This window comes from Triticum urartu, chromosome 7A, assembly GCF_056163025.1.
Source record: "Triticum urartu cultivar PI428250 chromosome 7A, HENAU_Tu73, whole genome shotgun sequence".
NCBI lineage: Eukaryota > Viridiplantae > Streptophyta > Magnoliopsida > Poales > Poaceae > Triticum > Triticum urartu.
The window spans coordinates 630417341-630443878 of record NC_141879.1 but is presented as its reverse complement, the minus strand read 5'-3'; the positions used below and the strand labels follow the sequence as shown (position 1 = coordinate 630443878).

General features: G+C 51.4%; 1 pseudogene; it reads left to right on the top strand.

The window, feature by feature from the left end:
* Positions 1-427: 427 nt before the first annotated feature.
* On the top strand, positions 428-2859 carry LOC147960807 (uncharacterized; annotated as a pseudogene).
* Positions 2860-26538: the final 23679 nt, after the last annotated feature.

Below are 26538 nucleotides of genomic sequence, written 5' to 3'. Positions count from 1 at the left end.
CAAGCAGCCGGCCATGTCCCCCGACCCCAAGGAGCATGACGCTCAAGGATCATTCCAGCCGGCCAAAGAGACGAAGAAGATACCTCTTGACCCCGAGCATCCAAAGAGGTTTGCCGTCGTCGGGGCAAACCTGAACAGCAAATAGGAAGGCGAGCTCGCCGATTTCCTCCGTGAGAATCGGGACATCTTTGCATGGTCCCCCAAGGACATGCCGGGTGTTCCGAGGAAATTCGCCGAGCACAAACTACACGTTCGAGAAGACGCAAAGCCAGTCAGACAACCCCTTCGCCGACTGTCGGAGGAGAAACGCAGAATTGTAGGGGAGGAGATAGCCAGGCTTTTGGCAGCCGGCTTCATTATGGAAGTCTTCTTTCCAGAATGGCTCGCCAACCCGGTCCTCGTGCTGAAGAAGAACAACAAGTGGCGCATGTGCATAGACTACACAAGTCTCAACAAGGCATGCCCCAAAGATCCCTTTGCCCTGCCAAGGATAGACCAAGTGATAGACTCCACAGCCGGATGCGAGCTGTTGAGTTTTTTGGATGCTTACTCCGGATACCATCAGATAAAGCTGAATCCGGATGACCGCCTGAAGACCGCCTTCATCACGCCGTTCGGAGCCTTCTGCTACCTGACTATGACATTCGGCTTGAGAAATGCCGGTGCCACCTTTCAGCGTTGCATGCAGAAGTGCCTCCTCAAGCAGCTCGGCAGGAATGCTCATGTTTACGTGGACGACATCGTGGTGAAGACGGAGAAGCGCGGCACCTTGCTGGGAGACCTCAAGGAAACGTTTGAGAACCTACGCCGGTTCCAAATCAAGCTTAACCCCGAGAAATGCGTGTTCGGGGTGCCAGCCGGCCAGCTCCTAGGCTTCCTGGTCTCCGAACGCGGCATCGAATGCAACCCGGTGAAGATCAAGGCCATCGAGAGAATGGCGATCCCTACCAAGCTTCGAGACATTCAGAAGTTCACCGGGTGCTTGGCCTCCTTGAACCGCTTCATCAGCCGGCTCGGAGAGAAAGCTCTCCCCCTCTACCGCCTCATGAAGAAGAGCACTCACTTCGTGTGGAACAACCAGGCCGACCAAGCTTTTCACGAGCTGAAGAAGATGCTGGCCACGCCGCCTTTCCTCGCGGCGCCGGCTGAGAAAGAGCCCATGCTCCTCTACATTGCCGCAACCAACCGGGTGGTCAGCATCGTCATCATAGTCCAGTGCCCAGAAGAAGGCCGAGCTCAGCTGGTCCAGAGGCCGGTGTATTATTTGAGCGAGGTGTTGTCCGCCTCAAAGCAGAACTACCCGCACTACCAGAAGATGTGTTACGGCGTGTACTTCACCGCCAAGAAGCTGAAGCCCTACTTTCAAGAGCATCCCGTCACGGTCATATGCACCGCCCCGCTAGCCGAGATCATAGGCAGCCGGGACGCATCCGGCCGGGTGGCGAAATGGGCCATCGAGCTGGGCCCCTACACGATCTTCTACCAGCCGCGCACTGCCATCAAGTCCCAAGCACTGGCCGACTTCCTCGTCGACTGGGCCGAGACCCAGTACCTGCCGCCGGCTCCTGACTCCACCCATTGGCGCATGCACTTCGACGGGTCCAAGATGCGCACCGGCTTGGGAGCCGGCGTCGTCCTTACCTCTCCGAAAGGCGACAAGCTCAGATACATGCTACAGATCCACTTTGCCGCCTCCAACAATGTGGCCGAGTACAAGGCGCTCATACACGGGCTCTGGCTTGCCAAAGAACTTGGCATTCGCCGGATCCTATGTTATGGCGACTCGGACCTAGTGGTCCAGCAATCATCCGGCGACTGGGACGCCAAGGACGCGAATATGGCGAGCTACCGCTTCCTGGTCCAACAACTCAGCGGATACTTTGAAGGATGCGAGTTCCTCCATGTACCACGAGCCGACAACGAGCCAGCCGATGCCCTGGCTCGAATAGGCTCCACTCGGCAAGCAATTCCAACCGGCGTCGCTCTACAACGCCTCCTCAAGCCGTCCATCAATCCGTCTCCAGAGTCTGATTCAATCTTCGTGCCGCCTGACCCCGATGCGGCCGGGTCCAGCTCGAAGAACCAAGTAGGCGACCCCAAGACCCCCGTAGCCGGCCCGGCAACTTCGGCAGCCGGCTCGGGGACTTCGGCGGCCGGCTCGGGGACTACGGCAGCCAGCTCGGGTACTGCGGCAGCCGGCTCGGGGACCTCGGCGGCCAGCTCGGGGACTACGGAAGCCGGCTCGGGGACTGCGGTAGCCGGCCCGGGGACTGCACCAGCACTACAGCCGGCGGCCGACTCCAGCACCTCACCGCTTATCCCGCCCACCCTGGTAGCAGTAGCCACATTGGCAGTAGGAGAAGTCGCGGCTCCGTCATGGGCTCAGTCCATCCTCAACTTCCTAGTAAACCAAGACCTGCCGGCTGACGAAACAGAAGCAAGACAAGTCCAGCGTCGAGCCGGAGCGTACACAATCGTCAATAGAGAACTACTCAAGCGCAGTGTCACTGGAATCCTACAACGGTGCGTCGAGCAAGAGAAGGGCATTGCAATCCTCAGAGACATTGACCAAGGAGAGTGCGGTCACCATGCAGCCTCAAGATCGCTTGTCGCCAAAGCCTTCCGCCATGGTTTCTTCTGGCCGACTGCTTTGGATGATGCCAAAGAATTAGTCAAACATTGCAAGGGATGCCAACTCTTCAGCTCCAAGCAACACATGCCGGCTTCGGCACTCAAGACCATTCCCCTCACTTGGCCCTTCGCCGTTTGGGGACTGGACATGGCGGGCCCATTCAAGACGGCGCGCGGCGGCATGACGCATTTGCTAGTCGCCGTGGACAAATTCACCAAGTGGATTGAGGCAAAGCCGATCAAGAAGCTGAATGGGCCGACTGCCGTGACGTTCATCGCAGACATAACAACTCGGTACGGCGTGCCGCACAGCATCATCACCGACAATGGCACGAATTTTGCCAAAGGAGCCTTGGCACGTTTCTGCGCAGCCCAAGGTATCCGGCTGGACTTAGCATCCGTCGCCCACCCGCAGTCAAACGGCCAGGTCGAGCGAGCCAACGGCCTCATCCTCTCCGGTATCAAGCCTCGACTGGTCGAACCTCTGGAGCGCTCAGCCGGCTGTTGGCTCGATGAGCTGCCGGCTGTCCTCTGGAGTCTGCGCACTACACCAAACAAGTCAACCGGCTTCACCCCTTTCTTCCTTGTGTATGGTGCCGAGGCGGTCATCCCAACTGACATCGAGTTCGACTCGCCTCGAGTAACCATGTACACGGAAGAGGAGGCCATGGAAGCACGAGAAGACGGCGTCGACCTGCTGGAAGAAAGCCGGCTGTTAGCCCTCAGCCGGTCTACCATCTACCAGCAGGGTTTGCGCCGCTACCACAGCCGGAAAGTCAGGCCAAGATCTTTCCAAGAGGGCGATCTTGTGCTCCGGCTGATCCAGCGAACAGCCGGCCAGCACAAGCTCTCAGCCCCTTGGGAAGGCCCCTTCGTCATCAGCAGAGCTCTAGGCAACGACTCCTACTACCTGATCGACGCATAGAAGCCGAAGGCGCGCAAGAGCGACGACTCCGGCAAGGAGTCAGAATGACCATGGAACGCCAACCTCCTCCGAAGATTTTACAGTTGAAATGCAGTATGTACCGTGCTAACTTTTGTATTAAGTACAAGACAATAGGCTCCCCGAGGAGGGCTCGGGGACTGCCATCCCTTATCTATGAATGAAAAGTATCATGCTTATGACCTTGTCGTGTCATTTACTTATTCCGTCCGGCACCGAGTTCGACTAGTCGGCTCGGGGACTGGCCGACCGGAGTTATGTTAGAAGTCCTACCCGCAGTCAGACAAGTAGTGTGCCGGCTCCCAAGCCTTCTCTTGCCAAAAGTCGCAGTTCGAAGAACCGGCTATCCGGCTGGCAAGAGTTAAAGGCAGGAACGGGCGCCCACACGAAAACGGCTAGGGACTAACGGACTGATATAACAAAAGCCGGTTTTTCTCACACCGCCGACTGGCTACCAGAGTAGCCGGCCGGCCGGTTTCCATTCACTTCACTTCAATCCAAGAAAGCTCAAGTACTTGCCTCCCCAAAGAGGGCAGGCGGCAAAGGAAAAGGCTTAAGGATAAAAAAGCATACGCGAATGGAAACCAAGCATGCACATGATAATATTTACATAAAAAGACCTCCGAGGGGCCAGCATTCAACATAGTTTGGATACACCCCCAGTGGGTGGAACTGCGAAAACTTAACAAAGATTGTTCAAAGACAACAAAGCAGGAAAGATAAAGACGACAGGTCAAGCTGGCGGAGCGGCCGACGAGCCAGACTGGTTGGCGGAGACGGTCGTGCCGGCTGAAGGAGCGGCCGGCTGGCGAACTTCGGCTTTGTCGCCGCCTCCCGCAGAGGGCGCGCTTCCACGCGCCTCATTGCTGGAGGCACGGTCGGCCTGAGGTTGGCCGGTTGTTCCACCGACCGGCTCGACGTCTTCGCCGTCTTCCTCTTTGTCTTCCTCGCCCTCGTCGCTGGAGGCAATCTCCTCCGCCAAGTCCTCGCCCACCGCCGGGTTCAGCCCGAACCACTCCTCCAGCTGAGCAACACCGTCATCATCGATTTCGGGTGCGAAAACGCTGATGTCGGTGCACTCGGCGATCGTCGAAGCTCGCTGGGCGATAGCCGGCCTCACCGCCTCCAGCTCCGCGTCGGCCTCCATCCGCCAAGTGCGCAGCTGGTCCAGGCTCAGCCCTGGGTACCAAGCCCGAACGAACTCCAACGCCTGCCCGGCTCCGAGGCGGGCCGCCGACGCCTTCCAAGCCTCAAAGCGACCAACTGCGACCTCCAGCCAGTCGGCGGTTCGGCTTGGGGTGCGGGGGATCGTCTCGTCGGGCCAGAGGGCGGCCAACAGTTGTGCCCCGGCACGTTGGATCCGGCGAAGCATCCGATGAGCTGGCTGCAACCGCGCCTGGACAGCCAGGAGCTGCTCCTCAAGTGTCCGGTTCGCATCCGGCGCAATGTTGGCCCCCGCCTGACGACGCGCCTCGCGATGGGCCTCAATGCTTTGGGTGGCGAAGGCGGAGTAGCCGGGGAAGTAGTCTGCACCAAAAAAACAAGCAACAGCTCAAGATAAGTCAAAAAACCCAGGCGGCGAGGGGCAAGGGAGGGCCGAGGAAGGTGGCTTACCATCGATCACATCCTCGATCCGGCCGAAGCCTTCGTCCAGGGCTCGCCGGGTCTCAGACCAGCTCGCCGCCTCGGTCTCATACTCCGCCTTCAAGGCGGCTTCGCTTTCCTGCACCGCCTGCAGGGCCACTTTGTGGCTCTCCTCTTGGTCGGCCAACTTCTTGGCTAAGCGATCCCGTTCCTGGACCAAGGCGGCGCAGTCGGCCTCCTTGGTATGAAGGATGGCTTTCGCTTCGCCAAGCTCCTTCCACAAGTCGGCGTTGGCCCCTGAAGACAAAGAAAAAGAAAAACCAATAAGAAAAGAGTCATCAAGAAAGATCCGACCCAACTGCGCAGCAGTCGGCCCGAATCTCAGGGACTACACCCAGTGGGTGCGCTGACGCACCCCCACAGGAGACAGACAAAACCAAGTACTTACTTCAGCTGTCGGCCAGGTCGTCGGTCCGCCGGCTCAACTCCCGAGCCTGGGAGTTGAAGGCGGCAGCACGAAGGTTGTGGTATTCCTAAAAGTTCAGAAAAAAGCAAAGTAAGGTAGCCGTCGAGAAAGATCCGACCCGACTGCGCAACAGTCGGCCCGAATCTCGGGGACTGCACCCAGTGGGTGCGCTGACGCGCCCCCACGGAAGAAATTAAGAAAGCAAAGCAGCCAAGAACGAAGGACTCACCCGGATAGTGGCTCGCGTTGACAAGAACTCCTGGGTGAACTGTTGCAGCAGGGCGGCCTGAGCTTGCAGCCGGCTCCGGACCCCTTGAGCCACCACATTCAGCTCGCCAGTTCCCCCGCTGGGAGTCCACTCGGACGTGGCAGTGTTGGCCGCCTCCAGATCTCCCGCCGACTGGCCTGCGCCCGCGACTCGGTGCAACTCCGGCGGAGCGGCGCCTCCCCCTGCGCGCCGGCCCGTCGCCGTCTCACCTCCGGCCGGCCCCTCTGGCGCTGCTGATGATTGACCGCCTTGGCCCGCTCCGGTTGGCGCTGCTGGCGGCGCTCTCCCCGCAAAGGCCACGGGGTCCTCCCCCCTCTCCAACAGTGGTGGGTCTTGGACGATCTCCTCCGCCAAGGGCAATGGGGTGTCGGGGGCTACGGCTCGGAGAGGAATGGCGAGCAGTGGAGGCTAGTTGCGCGAGCTTTCCGCCTCCGTCTCCGCGGTAGCCGCCTCCGTCTAGGCCTTGGCTGCCACATCGGCCTGCTCCCTCGCCGCCTGGGCGGCCGCCTTCTCCGCCGCCTCGCGCTCCTCCCGCGCTTTGCGGGCGTTCCGCTCTGTGGCCTCCCTGAGATCGGCGCGGGGGTCCACGCGGCGGGAGCTCGAAGACCCTCCAGCCGGCCCCACGACGGAGCCGCCCGGACCCCGCTCAAGGGAAAGTGGCGCCCTGTCCAGCAAGCGAGAAAAAGTTAAGAAGAATATTCGAAGAGAAAGAGAATGATGACGAGCCGCCTTGCAGAAGGCTTACGCTGAGACTGCCGGAGGCTGTTTCACCGCCTTGCGGAAGCGGGCCGCTTTCGCAGCCGCCTCGTCTCGCTTGGTCGCCGTGGCGGAGGCTTTGGACTTCTTCGGCCGACTGCCGAAGAGGCCTGAAGCGGCCTGGCGCTTCTGTGCGCCGCCGCCGGCAGCCGGCGCGATAGACGAGCCCGCGCCCTGATGGTCGGCCGCCAGCTGGCGATGCGGGGCGACTTCAGCTTCGAATTCGTCCGGCCAGTCCTCGAAGCTCGCGGTGAACCTTGAGCTTCCGGGCTCGGCACTGTCCCCCACGACGGCGTCTTCCATGGCGGCCGCCCCCAAGTCCGGGTCGTCAACATCACCCACCGTGCGGTCGGGGGCATACTGGCGTTCAATTCCCGCCGCCCCGGCCGGTGGCGCAAGAAGAGGGTTCTGCTCAAAAGAACCGACTAGTCAGAAGCCGGCCGTCATGAAGCCGGCCGACGACAAAAAGAAGATAGAGAGAGAAGCTAACCACGAGCGGAGGATTGGCGCGAGAATACGGCACCTTGCCGTATTGCCAGTCCCCGGCGAGCTTGCAGTTGGCGATGTAGTTAACCATGAGCGCCACCTCCGCGTGGGGCATTTCCCATGTGCTCAGCCGGCTTGGGTCGAAGCGGCCGCTCATTTGACACATCATGTGGGGCCGGCTTTGGAGAGGAAGGATCCGGCGCTCCACGAAGGCGGCCACCAAGTCGGCCCCGCGCAGGCCTTCCGACTGAATCATCACCCGAAGCCGGGAGATGCCGGCGTTCCCGGCCGGAGACAGTGACCGGGACCGAAAACTCCACGAGGGCTGCCTCCCAGCCGGCGGGCCGGCTACGTAAGCCGGCAGGTTGATGTAGTCTCCTTGATCGGCGATGTTCTTCATGTAGAAGTACGATTTTTGCCAGACCTTCACCGACTGGATTAGGGGGCTGGACGGGAACGGATTGTTCTCGCTCGCCCTCCTCATGGCGATGAAGGCCCCGCAGGGTGCGGGCACGCCGGCGACGACGGTGCCGAGTTTGCTCTGGAAGAACTCTCCCTAGAGCTCCAGCATGGGGAGCAGCCCCAAGAAGCCTTCGCAGAGGGAGACGAAGGCCGACAGCAGCATCACTGCATTGGGCGTGAGGTGATGCGGCTGGAGGTTGTAGAACTCGAGGAAGGTGCGCAGAAATCCGCTCGCCGGAAGGCCGAAGCCGCGCAGGCAGTGCGAGCGGAAGACGACCCGCTCGCCCTCCTCCGGCGCCGGCGAGATCTCCGTCGCCGGCGCCAAGCAGACCTGCACGAGGTCGGCGCCGGTAAGGCGCCGAGTCTGGCGGAGGAACTCCACATGGTCTTCATGGACGTTGGAGCCGTCCCACGAGCTTGACAACGCCATGGAAGCGAGGCGATGTAGAGACGCGGCGACGCTGAGACGGGAGGCTGCGGCGGCAACAAGAGGAAGAAGCAAGGATTAGGAGGGGCGGAGCGAGAGAGAGCGTGCGAACCTCTGTCGCTCTCCCTCCTCCCCCTACTTATAGGCTCGCATGGCGGAGCCGAGGAGGCGCGGCATGGGGAAGCGTGGGGATCGATCGTGCCCACTCCCCACGTCCCGCGATTATTCAGCCTTAACGGCGAAACAAAACTGCCTCGGGAAGGCGAGCGGCCCCTGTGGGCCACGGAAGATCCGTGCCCGGACCAAGGCTCGCGAGTGGCGGGCCCGGGCCTGCGGCAGCGTCCCGTCGCGCGCGTGCGCTCGCAGGATCTCGCTGCCATGTGGCCGCGGGAGGGCCCGTGGTCAGCACGCAGGTTCCCCCCTCCTCCCGCCTACAAGACGCGGGGCTCTCTGAAGTCGGCATAAGCCCGCTAAGCCGGCTCTCCAGGATGGGAAGCTGACCAAGCTTCTCGTCCCCCTGCTCGCCTCGGAGCTCGATCAGCTTCGGGGACTACTGTCGGAGTAAATAGCCATGGGTAGCCTAGCCGGCTTCCCCTGGCCCTTTTGAAAAAATTACGAGCCCACCCGGCTCTCAAGAATCCAAGACATGGGGCCGCCTTCCCCTTGCTGGCTGCCACCCAGGCCGGCTTTCGGAAGGCGGTCTGACTTTAGCCCTCATGAGAAGGCCGACTCCAAGAAGCCGGCCATGAGAAGGCCGACTCCAAGAAGCCGGCTCCCCATAAAGCGGTCAAGACCGTACCCACAAAGTTTGCACCCACCTAACGGCGGTGCGACGGGGTGTGGCTACAGTAAAGCCTGCCACCCCCGAATCCCGGAGCATGCCTGGCACAGTGCGCCCTACGGGGTAGGCATGACCCGTCCGGCGCGGCACTGTTGCCATGATGACCCTGGCATCACCCACGACGAGCCGCCAGCGTGGCCCACAGGCGGTGGGCCCCTTTGAGCAGAGAGACGCCCGAAGGCGGCCACGCCTCCAACCAGTCGGCCCAAGACAGAGCCGGCTCCCTGCAGCCGGCTTGCCGCTTCCCTCGAAGAGGACGCCCCATTAAGGAGATAAGACGCAGTAAGGCTACAACGATCGCCTGACAGGCGGCAGTACTGTAGCCGCTCTTACCACGATGAAGCTCACGTCAACAAGATGGAGCCACAGTAACCAGCCGCCGACCAGGCCCTGGACAGTGGGGCCTGCCTGTCGACCAAGGGGCCGGCAGCCGGCGAGACCCACCAGTCGGCGGGCCCCAGCAGCCAACGCAGAAGCCGGCGAGCGCAGTCACAGATGGCTGGGCCCCGCACCCAGTCGGATTACCATTGTACCCCCGGGGGGTAGGCCTATATAAACCCCCCGGAGCACCCATGCAAATGGTTGGACCCCTTGCTAGTTCTAGACACCACACAAGGAGAAGAAGCAGGCTAGCCGTGCCCTTCTTCCTCCTCCCCCCAAACAGCTCAAGGAGCGTTGTGTAGCTACTTGATTCATCTAGTGAACATGCGGAGACCCCGCAGAGCAGCAGTAGGGGTGTTATCTCCACGGAGAGCCCCGAAGCTGGGTAAGATCCGCCGTCGTGCATGTCTTCGCCTTATCCCGTTTCCAGGCACCGGCAATGTCTTACTGGCTCCCACAATGATAAGCCACCCGTTGGCATATGTCGCACCTACCACCCGACATTTGTATTGCTGAAACCATTCTGCAGCTTGGTCTTTGAGTTGGAAGGAGGCAAACTTGACAAAGACCTCAGGCCTGACGTTGCTGCACTCAAAATGCTTGCAGATATTCATGAACCAATCATCAACGTCTGTTGCCTCAACATAGTTACTGAAGGTCTTTGGCTGGTTAGCGAGGAACTGGTTGAGTGTAGCAAATTGATTTTGATTGTTGCCATGGCCATGATTCCCTTGGTTGTGCTCTTGCAAAATTTGCATGATCAGCTACGTGTTTGCATTGGTAGCGGCCATCACAGCTTGCCATGCCTCCGGAGGTGCAGGTGGTGGTGGCGGATTAGGATTCAGAGTCATGCTCGTTGGAGGAGCCATCCTGGAGAGGGTGACATCCGTTAGCATCTTGACAAACATATAATGAACCTGAATCAAACTAATCGAAATTGCAACATATAGTCTTCACACTACTAGGAAAAGGGCTATAGATAGGATTGACACTAATGGCGCACCAGGGAAGTAGTGCGCCACTACTATATACTAATGGCGCACCAGTTGGTGATGCGCCATTAGTGTGGAAGACACTAATGGCGCACCAGAAAATAGGTGCACCACTAGTGATAATTTTTTTTTCATTTTTACATACACACTAATGGCGCATCCTACCGAAGTGCGCCATTACTAGTTCTAACTAGTAATGGCGCACCAGACAGGGAGTGTGCCAGTACTGAATTTTTTATATTCTTTTTTTGCAAAACTACTAATGGTGCACCGCCTCACAGTGCGTCATTACTAGTTTAAACTACTAATGGCGCACCCTGTAAAAGTGCACCATTAGTATATATATATATATATATATATATATATATATATATATATATATATATTACTTTTCTGCAAAACTACTAATGGCGCACCACCTGCAAGTGCGCCATTAGTAACCAGGGTTACTAATGGCGCATTTGTAGGTGCTGCACCATTAGTAACCTGGGACCCCAACAAGATATTTTGGACAGCCACACCTACCCACTCACTTTCCCCACTTCATTCCCTCCACCTCCTTCTCCAAGCTTTCGGCTGCCTCCTCCTCCTCACCTCATTTCCACCATCAAAATTAAGTGGTGAAATTACCTTTTTTTTGATAGGTAAGTAAGGGGAAAGCTATCTTCATGATGTAGATCTACTTTTTTTGTCCCTAGCTCGCTCCAACAACGTGCACATGCACTTTTTGTGGCCTAGCTAGATCTATGTATGTTTGTGGTGTTGCATGTGTTTCTGGTGTTGCATATATGTTTGTGTTTGCAGGTACCGGTATTTGAAATGCGATAGTTGCCAATATTTTGCCGGAATGTTGATTCATTTCCGTTTCGGCGAGAATTTTGGCACTATGCATTCTTTTTGGTCCTATTTTTAGGGAAGGTCATGCCAAATTTTTTCTTGGTTCTAAAATATCGTTTTGCTCTACCCTGCAGGCGACCATGGTCCGCACGATGACCGAAGGCATCGTGAATAGGTTTTTGAGCTCCGTGAAGGCCGAGATGCTTCAAAAGAACGAGACGGAGATAAGATGTCCATGTCGAAGATGCAAGCTGAAGAGCCTTATTGCGGATCCGGATTCCGGGCAGGTGCGGGACCACCTGCTCTTGCATGGTTTCATGGATGGCTATCGGTGGCAAGGTGATGAAGATGACTATGAAGTCGTCCATTGGGGCCGGGCAAGATATGAGGAAGGGCAACAAGACAAGTACCACCACGGCGAGGGTGGGCGAGAAGACGAAGAATCTCCAGGACATGATCACGATGGTGATGTTGTACACAGTCATCATGTAGAAGATGTCATACATGATGATGAGGAAGATCAAGACGAAGGGCATGATCATGAAGATGAAGATGCCAGAGCAGACGACGATGGAGGCTGGGTGCAGGACCCTCATATTCAAGAGCTGCTTCTCAAGCAGACAGATAACGTAAGAGCTGCCGCCCGAGAGAAAGCCAAGCTGGATCTACTGGAGATAGACGCGGTTACTCCATTGTATGAAGGATGCAGGCCCGAGGATACCCGCCTGAAAGTAACGCTCATGGCTCTGGAGATGAAGGTAAAACACAAAATGACCGACGCATGCTTCGACGAGAACATGTCATTCTGGCACGAACGTCTTCCCAAGGGGAACAAGTGCCCGACCAGTTTCGAGGAGGCGAAGAAAATCGTGTGTCCTCTGGATTTACCGCACGTGAAATACCATGTGTGCATGAACAATTGCATCATTTATCGGGACAAGCATGCGGAGTCTACCATATGTCCGGTGTGCGGCGTCACTCGATACAAGAAGAGGAAGAAAGCTCCTCGAAAATCGGTGTGGTACTTTCCGATCACTCCTCGTCTGCAGCGGTATTTCGCGGACCCTAAGGTGGCAAAGCTCCTGCGTTGGCACGCGGATAGGGAGGAGAAGAAGCGGGAAGATGACGGAAATGATCCGGAGATAAATAAAAAAGACAAGATGCTGAGTCACCCTAAGGATGCGAGCCAGTGGCAAGCGTTGAACTTCGAATACCCAGAATTTGGGAAGGATCCAAGGAACATTGTGCTGGGCACGAGCACCGACGGAGTCAATCCGTTTGGCAGCCAGAGAAGCACACATAGCACCTGGCCTGTGTTTGTGTGGATGTACAACCTTCCCCCTGGTTGTGCATGAAGAGGAAGTACATTCACATGAGTATGCTAATTGAAGGGCCGAAACAACTAGGGAACGACATCAATCTGTATCTGGGCTGCTGAAAGAGGAGCTAGACACGCTGTGGAAAACGCCAACCAATACGTGGGACGCCGCAGAGAAAGAATATTTCCCTATGAGAGTCGCACTGATCATGACGGTGCACGACTATCTCGGTTATAGATATCTCGCGGGGCAGGTAGTCCACGGATTTTCTGGATGCGTAAGGTGCATGGATGACACAACGTATCGCCAGCTAGACAGAGATCCTGGGTCTTCGAAAACCGTGTTCATGGGACATCGAAGGTGGCTTCGCGATGATGACCCGTGGAGGAAACGCAAGGATCTGTTCGATGGTGAAACCGAACCCCGAAAACGCCCGCGTACGAGGAGGGGCGAGGAAATAGACGAGCTATTGAAAAATTGGAAAGATTTCCCACTGCCGGAAAGAAGCAAAAGGTGCCAGAGCCGGGAAAGAAGCCAAAGGCGCCAGAGCCGCTGCTGAAGGTATGGAAAACGAGGTCTGTTTTCTGGGACTTGCCATACTGGAAGATACACCGTGTGCGTCACAGCCTTGATGCCATGCATATCACACAGAACGTGTGCGAGTCTGCTTGGTACCCTGCTCAACATGCCAGAGAGGACCAAAGATGGGCCGAAAGCAAGGGCAGACTTGAAATCAATGGGCTTCAGGCAGGAGCTTCACGCTAATGATGATGATGATGATGATGATGAGGCGAAGCAGGACACAGAAACTCGTCGCTAAGGCAAAAAGGCCAAGAAGACCGGAAGTGACTACCCTCCCGCGTGCTTCACTCTAAGTCAGGAGGAGATCGAGCAGTTTTTCACCTGCCTCGTAGGAGTAAAACTTCCTTACGGTTACGCGGGGAAGATAAGCAGATACCTATACCCAGCGAAGCAGAAGTTCAGCGGGATGAAGTCTCACGACTGTCATGTGCTGATGACGCAGATACTTCCAGTTGAAATCTATGGGATCATGGACGCGCACGTCCATGAAACGCTATTTGGCCTATGCAACTTTTTCGACGTCATCTCCCGGAAGTCGATTGGCGTGAGGCAACTCAGAAGGCTACAGGAAGAGATCATGGTGATACTATGCGAGCTTGAGATGTACTTCCCGCCCGCATTCTTCGACGTTATGGTGCATCTGCTGGTCCATATCGTGGAGGATATCATCCAACTTGGGCCGACGTTCCTGCACAGCATGATGCCGTTCGAAAGGATGAATGGTGTCATCAAAGGATACGTTCCCAACATGTCACGTCCAGAGGGAAGTATAGCCAGGGGCTTTCTGACCGAAGAGTGCATCTCCTACTGCACGAATTATGTAGGCATCGAGAACCCCGTTGGTCTGCCCGTCAACAGGCACCTCGGCAGGCTCGCTGGATGGGGTCACCGTGAGGGTCGCCGCGAAATGCATGTCGACTTCAAGGGTTGACTCGCCGACTTTGAAAGAGCAAACCTAGTCGCGCTACAACACATAGAAGTGGTCGATCCTTGGGTGGTAGAGCACAAAACCTTTATTGAGAAGACGTACAATGATCGAGGCCAACAAAGGACGGACAGAGATATAATCAAAGAGCACAACTCATGTTTCACGCGTTGGTTCAAGCAGAAGCTTCTGTCGTACCCTTTACATGAGGATTCTTCCGCGGAAGAACAACTCATATTCGCCTTGTCACAGGGCGCCGAGCACAACCTGATGACCTATGAGGCGTACGATATCAACGGCTACACATTCTGCACTGTGAACAAGGACATGAAGAGGGATGGTTATCAGAACTCCGGGGTAACGATGGAATCCTACACCGGTAACGACAAGGACTGATACTACGGAAGGATCGAGGAGATATGGGAGCTGAGCTACGCTTGAGAGAAGGTCCCGATGTTCCGTGTCAGATGGGCCAAGAGTGTCCTAAAAGAAGACCAGTATTTCACCACCATGGTTATACCCGAAGCCAAATCCAAGACTGCGGGCGCAAACGTCACCGCGAAAAATGAGCCATGGGTACTGGCTTCCCAAGTGGACCAATGCTTCTTCATTACCGACCCGTCAAAGCCCAGTCATGTTGTCGTGAGGAGAGGCAAAAGGAAGATCATCGGAATGCATGGAGTAGCCAATGAGCAAGACTTCGACAAGTACGGCGACCCGAAGATCGAACATGACGACGACGATGAAGTAGCAGCACACACCACAAGAAGAAGCAGGACCACCCTACCTAAAGGACGTCCGTTCCACAGAAGAACTCCATTTGCGAAAAAGAAGGGCAAGAAGATTGTGAACAGATAGCTAGCTAAGATCGATTGTATTTAAATCGTAGTCTTCATTTCTCGATTGTATTTCATGGGCACTTTTTGATATCATGAATATTTTTAAATTTCACGGGCACTTTTTGAATTCAAGAGGACACTCGATCTCGATCCCCCTCCACCGCCGCCGACGAGCACCCGGCCCCCCGCACCCTCCCCCGCTCCACCGCCGCCAACGGGCACCCCCCGCACCCTCCCCCACTCCATCGACGCCGCTGATGATATTTTCAAGTAACAAATTTGAACATATTTTTTAAAAAATTATTACTGTTTTTATAAAAAAAATATTACCGTTATGATTTAAACAAGTTTGAAATTCACAGAGTTAGGACTATCGTGTGGAAAATGCTAAACAGAGATAGGAGTAGTAGTGGTGGCCATCTAGTTGGACTACTACTGCTAGGACTTGCTCCAGATTTTAGGATTTCTTTTCTTTTAGGATTTACTAGTCGTCAACCCATGCATTCGCACGGACTATTTATAATAATATTAACTATATCAATTCATTTAAATTTGATAATAATATATAATTTCATTGGATTACATACAACTAATGTGTAATATATATCAGTACCACCACCATTGGTTACCTGAAAGTCGGAATTTAAAGAATATAAAATTTTCATTTACAATAGTCTAAATTTAAATATAGATCCCGAGAAGTTCAAAAACATGCATTATTTATATAGTGTACATAAAAATATTAAGTTATTTTAGAAATACTAAATTGAATCTAGCAAGGCATAAAACGGATATGATATCTCTACAGATTTAAGATCCATACGGAAAATATTTAACAACCCATTTGTACATATATACCTCGCGCTAACCTTGTGGCAAGTTGGTCTATCGGTCTCGCTATAGGAAAAATAGGAAAGAAGGGTATATCGGGTGTGTTTGGCTTCTACCTTGTGGCATGTTGTAACCGAAGTAAGAACAACTTCACCATCAAAATGGCCATTTTATAATGTACAACTTTTAGTGTAACCCCAATATACACTTAATCACAATGGGTTTCTTATGCAAAAATTGATATGAATCTCAGCGACCATCTTATATTTTCCACCAAAGCAACCATGCTCTCTATGTCTTCATTCTCGGGATCTAAAACTTCCAACTTGGCAATAAATTGACTTTTGAGGAAGTCCCAATTATATTAAATATATAATTGTGTTCTGCAAAAGAAAAACTAAAGTTAGTACTGTTTCAAAACCAAATACAGTTATGGGAACATATATAATATTCAGATGTTTACAAACAACCACAGACGAAACTGGACACTACTTTATAATTATTGAAGGCGGAAACTACAACATGATGTGTTTAATCATGGCATTCTACCAAACAGGTAAATAACATAAGACCATGAGTTCTAGCATTTTCATAAGATCATAACCATCTAGTTTCTTTGCAAATACTCATTATATATTATCCAAGTGGAATCTCTGAAAGGTGGTACACGGTGCATCACAAACACAATGAGTCTATGTGCTTTTCATAAATAAAAAAGTCGTGTGGCTCGGCCAATTATCACTAAGAAAATAATGAAGTCCAGAAGACTGGCACAATTTCCTAAAATTCTCAAAACCTTTGCTACAAAATACGAAACTTACAATAATCTCTAGTAGCATGAATCCCCTGAATCCATCGCTAGCAGCCACTTATCTAATCCCAGAGATCAGGTGAAATTATGACCAAGTATTCAAATTAGCATACTAATGGGAAACATCACAGTGGATGTGGGTGTCATAAGATGCACACCACTTTATAAATTGTGACCAAAGCTGGAACATGTAGTGGCAAGAAAAATGAACAGAGTGGGCGAAGATTAATGTGAATATTTTTTCAAATGACATCTATATTTTAACCGTAAACCTAAACCTAATTATGGAAACTTTTTTTATTCAACTCACAACCACATGCATGGCATTTTTTTTATTAGAAGGAGAAATGCAAATCTTGGAGTAAATGTACATGTGACCCTACCTTTTAACTCAAAGAAATAATAAAATGAAGTAGACATAAAAAGTTGTACCAGCATGCAACTACTACTGAAGTAAAACATAGCAGTATCTTCTATCAACTGACTGTTATATATTGAAGTTGCAGTGTTGATGATTCTTGTCAGGAAAAAATGGGCAATTGACATCCCGTTTGTTCAATAATAACTATGTGATAGGGAGAATATAAAAAAGGAGGATCTTAGTACTTAGATAGGCAGAACATATTTTACCTTTCCTTCTAGTGTCAGAGGATAATTTGCAGGAAAGAAGAGGCAAGGACACACGTACCTACAATCGATAGCACTGAACATATTATAGTATGGAGAATCCAGTCCTATTTCAGAAAAAAGGAAGTATTATGCACGTACAGCTGATGATTGGACAGCAAAAGGCCATAGCTTAAAACTATATGATCAAATCACACCAAGGGTGCAATTAGTATCATCTACGCAAGAAATTTTTCAGTCCCGATGGCAATTCCGATTTTCAGAAGAAAGATTCTATATTTGAAAGAATGTTTTTATATTATTCTAAATTGTGATGCCACTTATATATATCCTTCGAAGCTGTTTTTGGACAAAGAACCCTATTAAAGTCCGAAGAAGCTTAAAAAACCTTGACAAACGTATCAGCATGGAGGCGTTCGGAATCAAGTAGAAAATACACTTGGCGACATGTGCATACTGTAGCACAATGCAACGCAGTTTTCATTTGGAAAAAGATACAATTACGTGGCATACCTGCTGTCAGAAACCTTGACTGGCGCGCCATTATCCCGTGACATAATCCATGATGCTAATCATTGAACTTTGTTAAGGCATAGCTAATACTCATAAAATTAAATCCTGCAAGCTTAGAGCATTTGTAGTGAATCAAAATATGATACCATGCGCTGAGAATTGTCATTTAAAACAATGTTAATTAAATATAAAATTAGCTAATCTAATTGAGACATGCATCACTACCAAATTGCTCGTTCTTGTACAAACTCACCACACCATGGCCCACACAAATTTAAGGGAGGGAGCACAGAAGATTTTTTTCTTGTTGAGAAAAGGGGAGCGAAGAAGAGTAAATACGGGAATAATTTATGGCTGCTTTTCCTCAAATTCTCTCTTTGATATTTTCTTCAATTTGGTGGATGCCTACGCACTCTTTTTTCTCATCATAACCGATCGAGCAGGCAGCCGATCGCATGTTCAAATTGCCTGTATTCACCATCATCAAAGCAGTACACGTAAACTATGACATGCTATTGTACTTGAAAACGTGAAATACTACTATGATGTTTTGAAGTACTTGCGCAAGCTTATATGTCTGACGGGGAGTGTCATCGTGCAACCTGCCAGGTCAAACTCGATGCCACCACAGGGTAGACTGACAGAGATTGTCGGAGACTTGAGGCCGAAAAGGATGAGAAGGGCCCGCCGGAGTGGAAAGTGGACGCATGACACTGGAAGGCATCTTTCAAGCCCCGTAGAAGCCTTCTACACATGCAGGTCGGTTAGCTCCATGCCTCGCGTGCCATGCAATTCATCTTCTGATGGTCGGGGATGGCGATTGACTATGTTCGCTGCCGCTCCTATCTAGGGCACCACAACTCTTGTCTTCCATGTGTTCACACCTGCACAAAGGAGAGAGAGGAGGTTTCAGGAGGAGAAGAGCACGCCGATAGCCACGATCAAGCTCGTGAATCTCCTCGTCACGCTTCATATGGCGAGATTCCTCGGGGAGAGCTGCACGATACGGGGCTCGTGTCCATGCTGCTCGGCACCTGGAAGCCATGCCGCTGCCTCAGTATGGCCGAAAAATGAGGACGTCGGATGATAGGACTCCAGTCCGCACCAGATTTTTGAGAAGGAAGCAACAATAAGAGATTCGCATCTCCAGCTTGCCGGCATAGCACAAATCGATCAGAAGCAGGTAGGATGATCGGATATCTGTTTTGTTTTCTATAAGGATAGAAAAGGAGAGGGAGAGAGAGTTTGTAGGAGTCGTGCTGGACGTGGAGTCATGTTGGACGTGTACGTGGCTATTTTTTCTTTTTTTGAGAATCACTTTTATACTACTTAAAACACGTCCTGCATTCATCCTAGGCTTTAGATATATCAGGTGCTGGACGTGGCCGTTAAATGGTATGCATTCATCCTAGGCTTTAGATATATCATGGCTTGTGTTTAAAAAAAGATATATCATGCCTGAATATCATGGATTTTTTTAACTCTATGGAAAGATCTCCACCGTAATAATTCGGTCCCACCAGATGAACGGCTAATAAATTCTAATTAACGTGGTAATTTCTTGGGAGTCACTAATTAGTATAGGTATAGATAGGTATAGATAGATTTTCTTCTAGAACTAGGTTTTTATTATTTTTCTGTTGTGATTATTTTTTGAGCTCTTTCTTTTTCATTTCCTACTATCCTTATCCTAATTATCTTAAATTGTTATGATGTGTGTAACAGGATTAGATCTTGGATTTGCTAGTGGACTTTGGGAGTTTCTTAGCCAGCTTGGTGACTCCATATTTTTCACTATTTCAGCAAGTCTTTTGTAAGCATTAAACATTCAGCACTACATTTCTATCTTATGTGTACATCTGTTTGCTTCCAATTGCTATATATGTATTGTTGTTACTAAAAATGATGAAGCTCCTGTCAATTGCTATACATATATATGTGTATGATGATCCTCCTTTCCTGCAGTAGTATAACTAGGATATAAAGCACATTGAACTAACAATCTTGTATGGTGCCTAAACTACAATGATTCAGGAACATCAGATGACATAGCATGTGGATATTGACATAGGATGAGTAGATTAATAAGTGAGCCAAAAGTGATGGACAAACCTCATGCTAGGAATTCTCGAGGGTTGCAGTACATGGAATGCATTTGCAAATGCAGCCAAAACCTGATATATACCAGAAAAAATTGTATAGAAATATGCTGAATTTTCTGCTCTGATTGTAGCTCAAAGAAATTTAGCAAAAAATGGGGTCCTGGGAGATGCCGCTGCTGCTTGAGGCCCTTCGTGTCGTGATGATTTTGCAGGTACCCCGAGAGGCCCTTGAGTTTGCCGGAATGTCGATTAACTTCCGTTCTGGCAAATTCGGGTACTCCATATGTCCTATTTTCAGAAAAGGTCATGCTGAAATTTTCCGTGAATTTTAGCATGACTTTGCTAAAAATCGGACATATGAGGTACTTGCTACTAATGCATGGGCCGGGGTATCTTAGTACTTAATTAAGTAGGATCAACTGCCCCTTTATTCTTGCTGCATTAAACCATAGGTGGCAATAGAGCCAAGTGATTAGGCCCAACTTAGAAATTCTCCTCAGCATCGATAAACCCTAGATGATAAACCCAACATAGGTGGCAATAGAGCCAACTGATTAGTGCCAAGTGATTAGGCCCAACCTAGGGTGCCTCGGCATCGATAAACCCTAAATGATGAAAACTTAGCATTTAGGGTGCCTCGGCGTCAACAAACCCTAAATGATGAAACCATGGCTTTTAGGGTGCCTCGGTGTCGATGAGAACCTAAATGATGTACGCTTAGGCTTTTAGGGTGCCTCAGCGTCGACAAACCCTAAATGATAAAAGCCTAGCTTTTAGGATGCCTCGGTGTCGACAAACCCTAAATGCTGAGACCATGATCTTGTTCCTTGACAATAACCAACTTTTTGACCAAACTTTTTTCCTATTTAGAGCGAAACATGGCCCACAACGATGAGGCCGGCAGTTCGGGCGGCAAGCAATTCTGGGAGCTGTCCCAGGAGTTGGAGGAAGAACCTCACCACTACGAGGACGCCGCGGAAGACACCGATCCTGACTACACAACCCCTAGTGGCGTCGGGGATGACACCACTGATGATGGCACCGCGGATGCCACCACTGATGATGGCGGCGCACGCACAGATGGCAGCCAACCGAAGAGGCAACGGAAGGACCGGTGCCCGAACGTGCTCAACACCGTCAGGGAGGAATTTACTGAAGTGAACTCCGACGGGCATCCAACGGCGCCCAAACACGTAGTCAAGGGGTACTCGATTCAGCTCGGGTGCATTCTCCGGAGCACCGCCTCGATCAACACCGAGAACCTAAGGCATAAGGACCGAGGGAATTTGCGCAGCCTCCTCTTCACAAAGCTGCACGAACGATACAAGTTCCCCGCTGAGTTTGCAAACACACGCCTCTCGGGTAATAAAGTGAACGGTGCCGCCCTCACGACGATGAGCACGACCCTGTCTACTTGGAAAAGCACGATGAAGGAAATGATCGACAAAGGTGATAGTTATGAGAAGATCAAGGCAAAATATCCTTTGATGAGCGAAGATGACTACAAGGAGTTCAAGATCAAGTGCGGGAGCCCTGCAACCTCCGACTCAAGTCAGTGGGGGAAAGAAATGCGGCAGTTGAACATAGGGGTCCACCAACTCGGTCCCGGCGGTTACAGAGTGGCGGAGCCTATATGGGACAAGGAGGACGCGGAGCGTGCCGAGCAAGGCCTACCGCCCCACTTTGAGAAATACAGTGACAAGCAGACCGGGAACTTTCTCAGGGCCCGGTACAAGGAGGACCCGGTAACAAAGGAGCTTACCACGGATCCAAAGACCAAGGAGCTTGAGCTTGTTCTGGTAAGGAATACACCCCCGCGTAATTAGCTCCATATGGTTGCATTCTAATTAATCCCCAATATTTCTAAATGGTTCACGTTCCTTCCGCAGGACAAAGAAAGCAGTAGCGCGGGGTCATCTCAGAGCTCCCCTTTCGACACCCCTTTGAATAGGGCATTGAACGTAATGAAAAACAGGGATAAGCTCAATAAGCCGACGTCAGCTGGTCGTGTGGCTGGCAAAGGCTTGTCCACAAAATGGTCGTCATACTATGGTGCTGGTGGGCAAAAGGAGAAAAAGACTAGCTCGGAAAGCCAGTCGCGCGAGGTTGAAGCACTCAAGGCGCAAGTGGCGCGGATTCCGGAGATGGTCCAAGAGCAAGTGCAACAACAACTGGGATCGATGCTTACCGGCATTATGCCTACCTTGATTCATGGGATAACGACATGGATTGCGGGTGGCCAACAGGGGCCGCCACCGATTCCCAGCTTCACGGCCAGCAACTCACACAACGCGCAGGCGGCGCCATTGGTGTCTCCGGCGGCGGCGGTATTGGTGTCTACGGCAGCGGCGCCATTGGTGTCTCCGGCAGTGGCGGTATTGGTGTCTCCGACGCCGGCATTGGAGCTTAATGCACCCAGGTGTACGCCGGCCGGCACCTCGCCAGCAAGCGGCCCCTCCGTCAGTTGCACGCCCGCCGTTGGCGGTGCCTCGACATTAGCCGAGCTCGACGGCATCACGGTAACTAAGCCTCTCGGCCGAGGACTTCATCTCCTTGCCTTTGACTGGGCATCCCTGACGCCCTACATGTTTTCGCAGGGCGCCGCCAACGTTCCTTGCACTCTCTTGCACTTCGTGGGAAGCGAGTTGGTCGATGTCGCCAAGGGCAGAATCGTTCAACCGGGCAACCCCGTGTTCCACGGTAATCCGATGCCACCCACAATGTATAGGGTTGAAGTGGTTCGGGTGCTGCCAGGCTGCGACGAGCTGTTACCTCCGATTCGACCCGCTGGGGCCGACGAAGAAGATGAGATGACCCTCAGCGCCTGCGTAAGCTGGCCCCTGCTTTGGCCGAAGAGCTAGATTCGTTTGGGGGCGGGGGACACCACCCCACAGACAAGACCGCCAGTCGTGCATGCGCCAAGCCATGGAAAGAACGCCGCAACGCTACCGGACATGCCGGACATCCCTATGGCACAGGATCCGGACATGCATATGGCACAGGATCCGGACAACGATGACAACGACGATGGTACATTTACCAACGTCGATAAGTACTTTGCCAAACATGGGTACGGTGACGAGTTCTGCGGGCCTCCTTCTCAAGAACCCAAACAAGACGACCGCGATCTAGCTGGTAAGGCGGAGAAACCCAATTGCAACAGGCGTTGTTTGGCGTTCAGTTCTCAGGAGACGCCTCCAGCTGCCGCCTTCACCGAGCCTCAGATAGCGGAGGTGCCAAATATTATCAGCCCCAACACGCTCAAGAAGGCGGTCTGTGAGCAGAACTCGGTCCCATTACAGCAGATCAAGAAGAAGGGCTGGAAACGGCCGACTAAAAAGGCCGCCGGTGCGAGCCAACCGGCACCGAGTATGATCCGTGCTCAGGACGGGCCACCTTCACCTAAGGATATCTCGAGGAGGGTGCATGTGGCGGGTAGGGCGATGCTACCGACAAATATGCTCAATGCTGCAACCAGTGCTATGCGGAGTCTGCACGACAGTGTTCTTTCTTTGGAGAAGCGGCGTCTCACAGAGAATGATGTGGCATACCCGGTTTTCGTGGCCAAGGTGCCAGAGGGCAAGAGCTTTGTGGATGCCGCCATCGGGGGTACGATCGTCCTGCGGTTTGATGACATCTTTGCTATGTTCAACCTTCATCCGCTGCACTACACCTTCGTTCGGCTGTTTTCGCTGAGTATGGAGATGCGGATCATTAGAGACAAGACCCCGGACATCGTGATCGTCGACCCCTTCTACATGTGTGCCAAGCTCTTGAGTAGCGCTCGGGACCGCCAAGTCGCGAGTTCACACCTCGAAGACATCATTCTGGCAAACCCAGATAAGGATAACTTCCTTGTGCCTTACTTTCCCGAGTAAGTAATCCCTTAACCGCCCCGTAACATATGATTTCTTAGATTTCGATTGTTCTTTTTTTTCTAACATTCCGTGTTATGTGCAGTGACACACATTGCACACTCATCCTCTTAAGCCCGAAATATTCCATGGCCACGTATTTCGACTCAAACCGTAACTCGAAGAAAGACTACACAAATATCAAGAAAGTTCTTGATGATGTTCTCCCTGGCTACGCCAAATCTGGAGGCACCTTCATCAGGGCAGTTCGTAAGTACGGCAAGCACGTGTTCGCCCACAATACGACGTTCTGCTGTGTCAAGCAGCCACCTGGCGGTCAGAAGGATGCCTACTACGCCCTCCATCACATGCGGGCGATCGTAAGGGACCATCATCACCTTCTGCTACCAAATAGTCTCAAAGATTGGGCCGCGAGCTTGTCGGCAATCCAGGATGCGGACATCAGACAAGAATTCTTTCGCATCCAGTCGGAGCTTGCGGACATCATCCATCAAGATGTCCTTCATACCTCAGGGCAGTTCTTCCTTAGATATCAACCGTCCAACATTGAGATAGACAGAATGCTACAAATGCAGGCTGACAACACCCGCGATTTCATGACCATGACGATAGACGGCGGCTTCATCCACGCTCCTGTCCATGAGTCGAGTCGAAAGTAGTGATGTGTAGTTCTGAAACATTGATTGGCTCATGTTGTAATTAAACTTTAATGAATTGTATGCCTCTTTGGTTTGGACAGTCGTTCAACTTAGATCTAATCGATGATATTTATTAGTAGGACCATGAATCATGCAATTAATGTCTTGCTTTTATCTTCTGATCCTTTTGTTGCACACTTATATATTGCTTATGTATGTTTTGTCTGTTGTTTGGCTTGTGCATAGAGATGCCGTCGTATGTCGTGTACAAGGGTAAGGTTCCCGGAGTCTACGACGAGTGGGAGGAGTGTCGGAGATAGGTTCACCATTTCAGCGGTAACAGTTACAAAGGGTACACTACTAGGGCGGAGGCCGAATCTAGATACGCCCGCTATCTAGCGGGAAAGAGGAGGGAGCGTTGGAGGAACCGGATGAAGACCAGTTTGATCGCGATGATGCTCATCGTGATGACCGCAGCTCTCTTCTATGTGATGGTAGTTTAGATGATTGATATCGACTTGTAATGTGAAGACAAACTCGATACTCGAGGTCTCGAGACTTGTAATGTTTTATCTTTGTTCAGTCTTTTGAATTCGTTGACTAATATGATGAATTGTATTCGGAGACTAATCTTCTATTGTATTAGATGAATCTGCTGTTGCTGTGTGCTACTGTCTATATTCTGTCAAATAATATATTTTGTAACCTGTGCAAAAATCAGAAAAGTAAAAAAACCAAATATTCATGCTAATGGCGCATCACCACAAGGTGCGCCATTTGTATGCCAAAGGATACTAATGGCGCATCAAGACAGAGTGTGCCATTAGTATGACAAAACAAATGGTTACATATGGCCCCCCGGGAGGCATAGTAATGGCGCATGGTGTTACATACTAATGGCGCACTTCCTGGTGCACCATTAGCATACCAGATACTAATGGCGCACCAGTGGTGCGCCATTAGTAAAAAATTCTAGTGGCGTGATACTAATGGCGCACCGGTAGTGCGCCATTAGTAGGCAAAACCGGTGCGCCATTAGTAGGCCTTTTCCTAGTAGTTTCACATCTGAACAAAATGAACGAATGCATTACAATTGAAATGGTCACACTTCAATAAATTGAGAAGCCACTTAGATAGAGGTAGAAGAATAAAACAACAAGGTACGGACAAGAACAAATACTTGGTGAGGATTACCCAATCACAAACCAAATATTCGCGGAAGAAATGCTAGAGCTACAAGAATTCCCACCTATGAAACTTCCGAACCTTTCCGGTTATGCAATGAAGTGTTGGGGATACAGGGGAAGCATAATATCTCACCAAAGCTAGCAAATCCTACTTCCAGATGTATCCATCCTTCAACACATAACCAAGAAAACTTCGGAAATCATTTACCTCAACCTTCAAAAAGCATCCTTTATACGAGTTATGGCAATACTCCCGAACTCCTGCCCCAGTACTGGGTGGCGTCGAGGTTATCTCACCAACAACTGCATAAAAGATATTTTCGATGTTGGCGAAACTCAGGTATTCCAGACTTGCAACGATAAAATTGTGATGACAACACCTCGGAGCTCAACTCCCCGGGACAGTGCCACAACCCCTAAATGTCAGGAGGCAACAAGAAAAATGTTCTCGTCACAAAACCATCGGAACGATTCCAAGATATCCGCGTGATCCTAAAAAAATTTAGTGAAATTTGAGAAGAGAAGAGTCAAAACTCTACGTCAGGATGCCTCACCAGAGCGACGACGGGACTGAGGAGTAAAAAGAATCCTACTCTCCGATATATATAATTCCTAAATGACTCAAAACATTTTTCTAGACTCAACAACGCTAATGATTCGATCAAGCAGGGGGCTCCTAAGGTCAGGGAAGGCTCTGATTACCAACTTGTAACGCCCTCAATGCGGCTATATCTCCCACGTGTCGAAGCACGACTTAGAGGCATAACCTCATTGAAAGCAATGTCACAAGTGAGGTAATCTTCACAACAACCCATGTAATACAATAAGGCAAAAGGTACATAGTTGGCTTACACTCGCCACGTCACACAAATAGCATAAATAAGTCATTACATTCATCCAAATACACTCAATGTCCGACTATGGAACCAAAATGAAGATAAACCCCAAAAGCAACATAGTCCCCGATCGCCCCAACTGGGCACCACTACTGATCATCTGGGAAAGACACGTAGTATCGTCCTGAGTCCTCATCGAACTCCCACTTGAGCTCAGTTGAATCACCTGGAGCGGTATCATCAGTCCCTGCATCTGGTTTTGGAAGAAATCTGTGAGTCACGGGGACTCAGCAATCTCACACCCTCGCGATCAAGACTATTTAAGCTTATAGGTAGGGTAAAAGTATGAAGTGGAGCTGCAGCAAGCGACTAGCATATA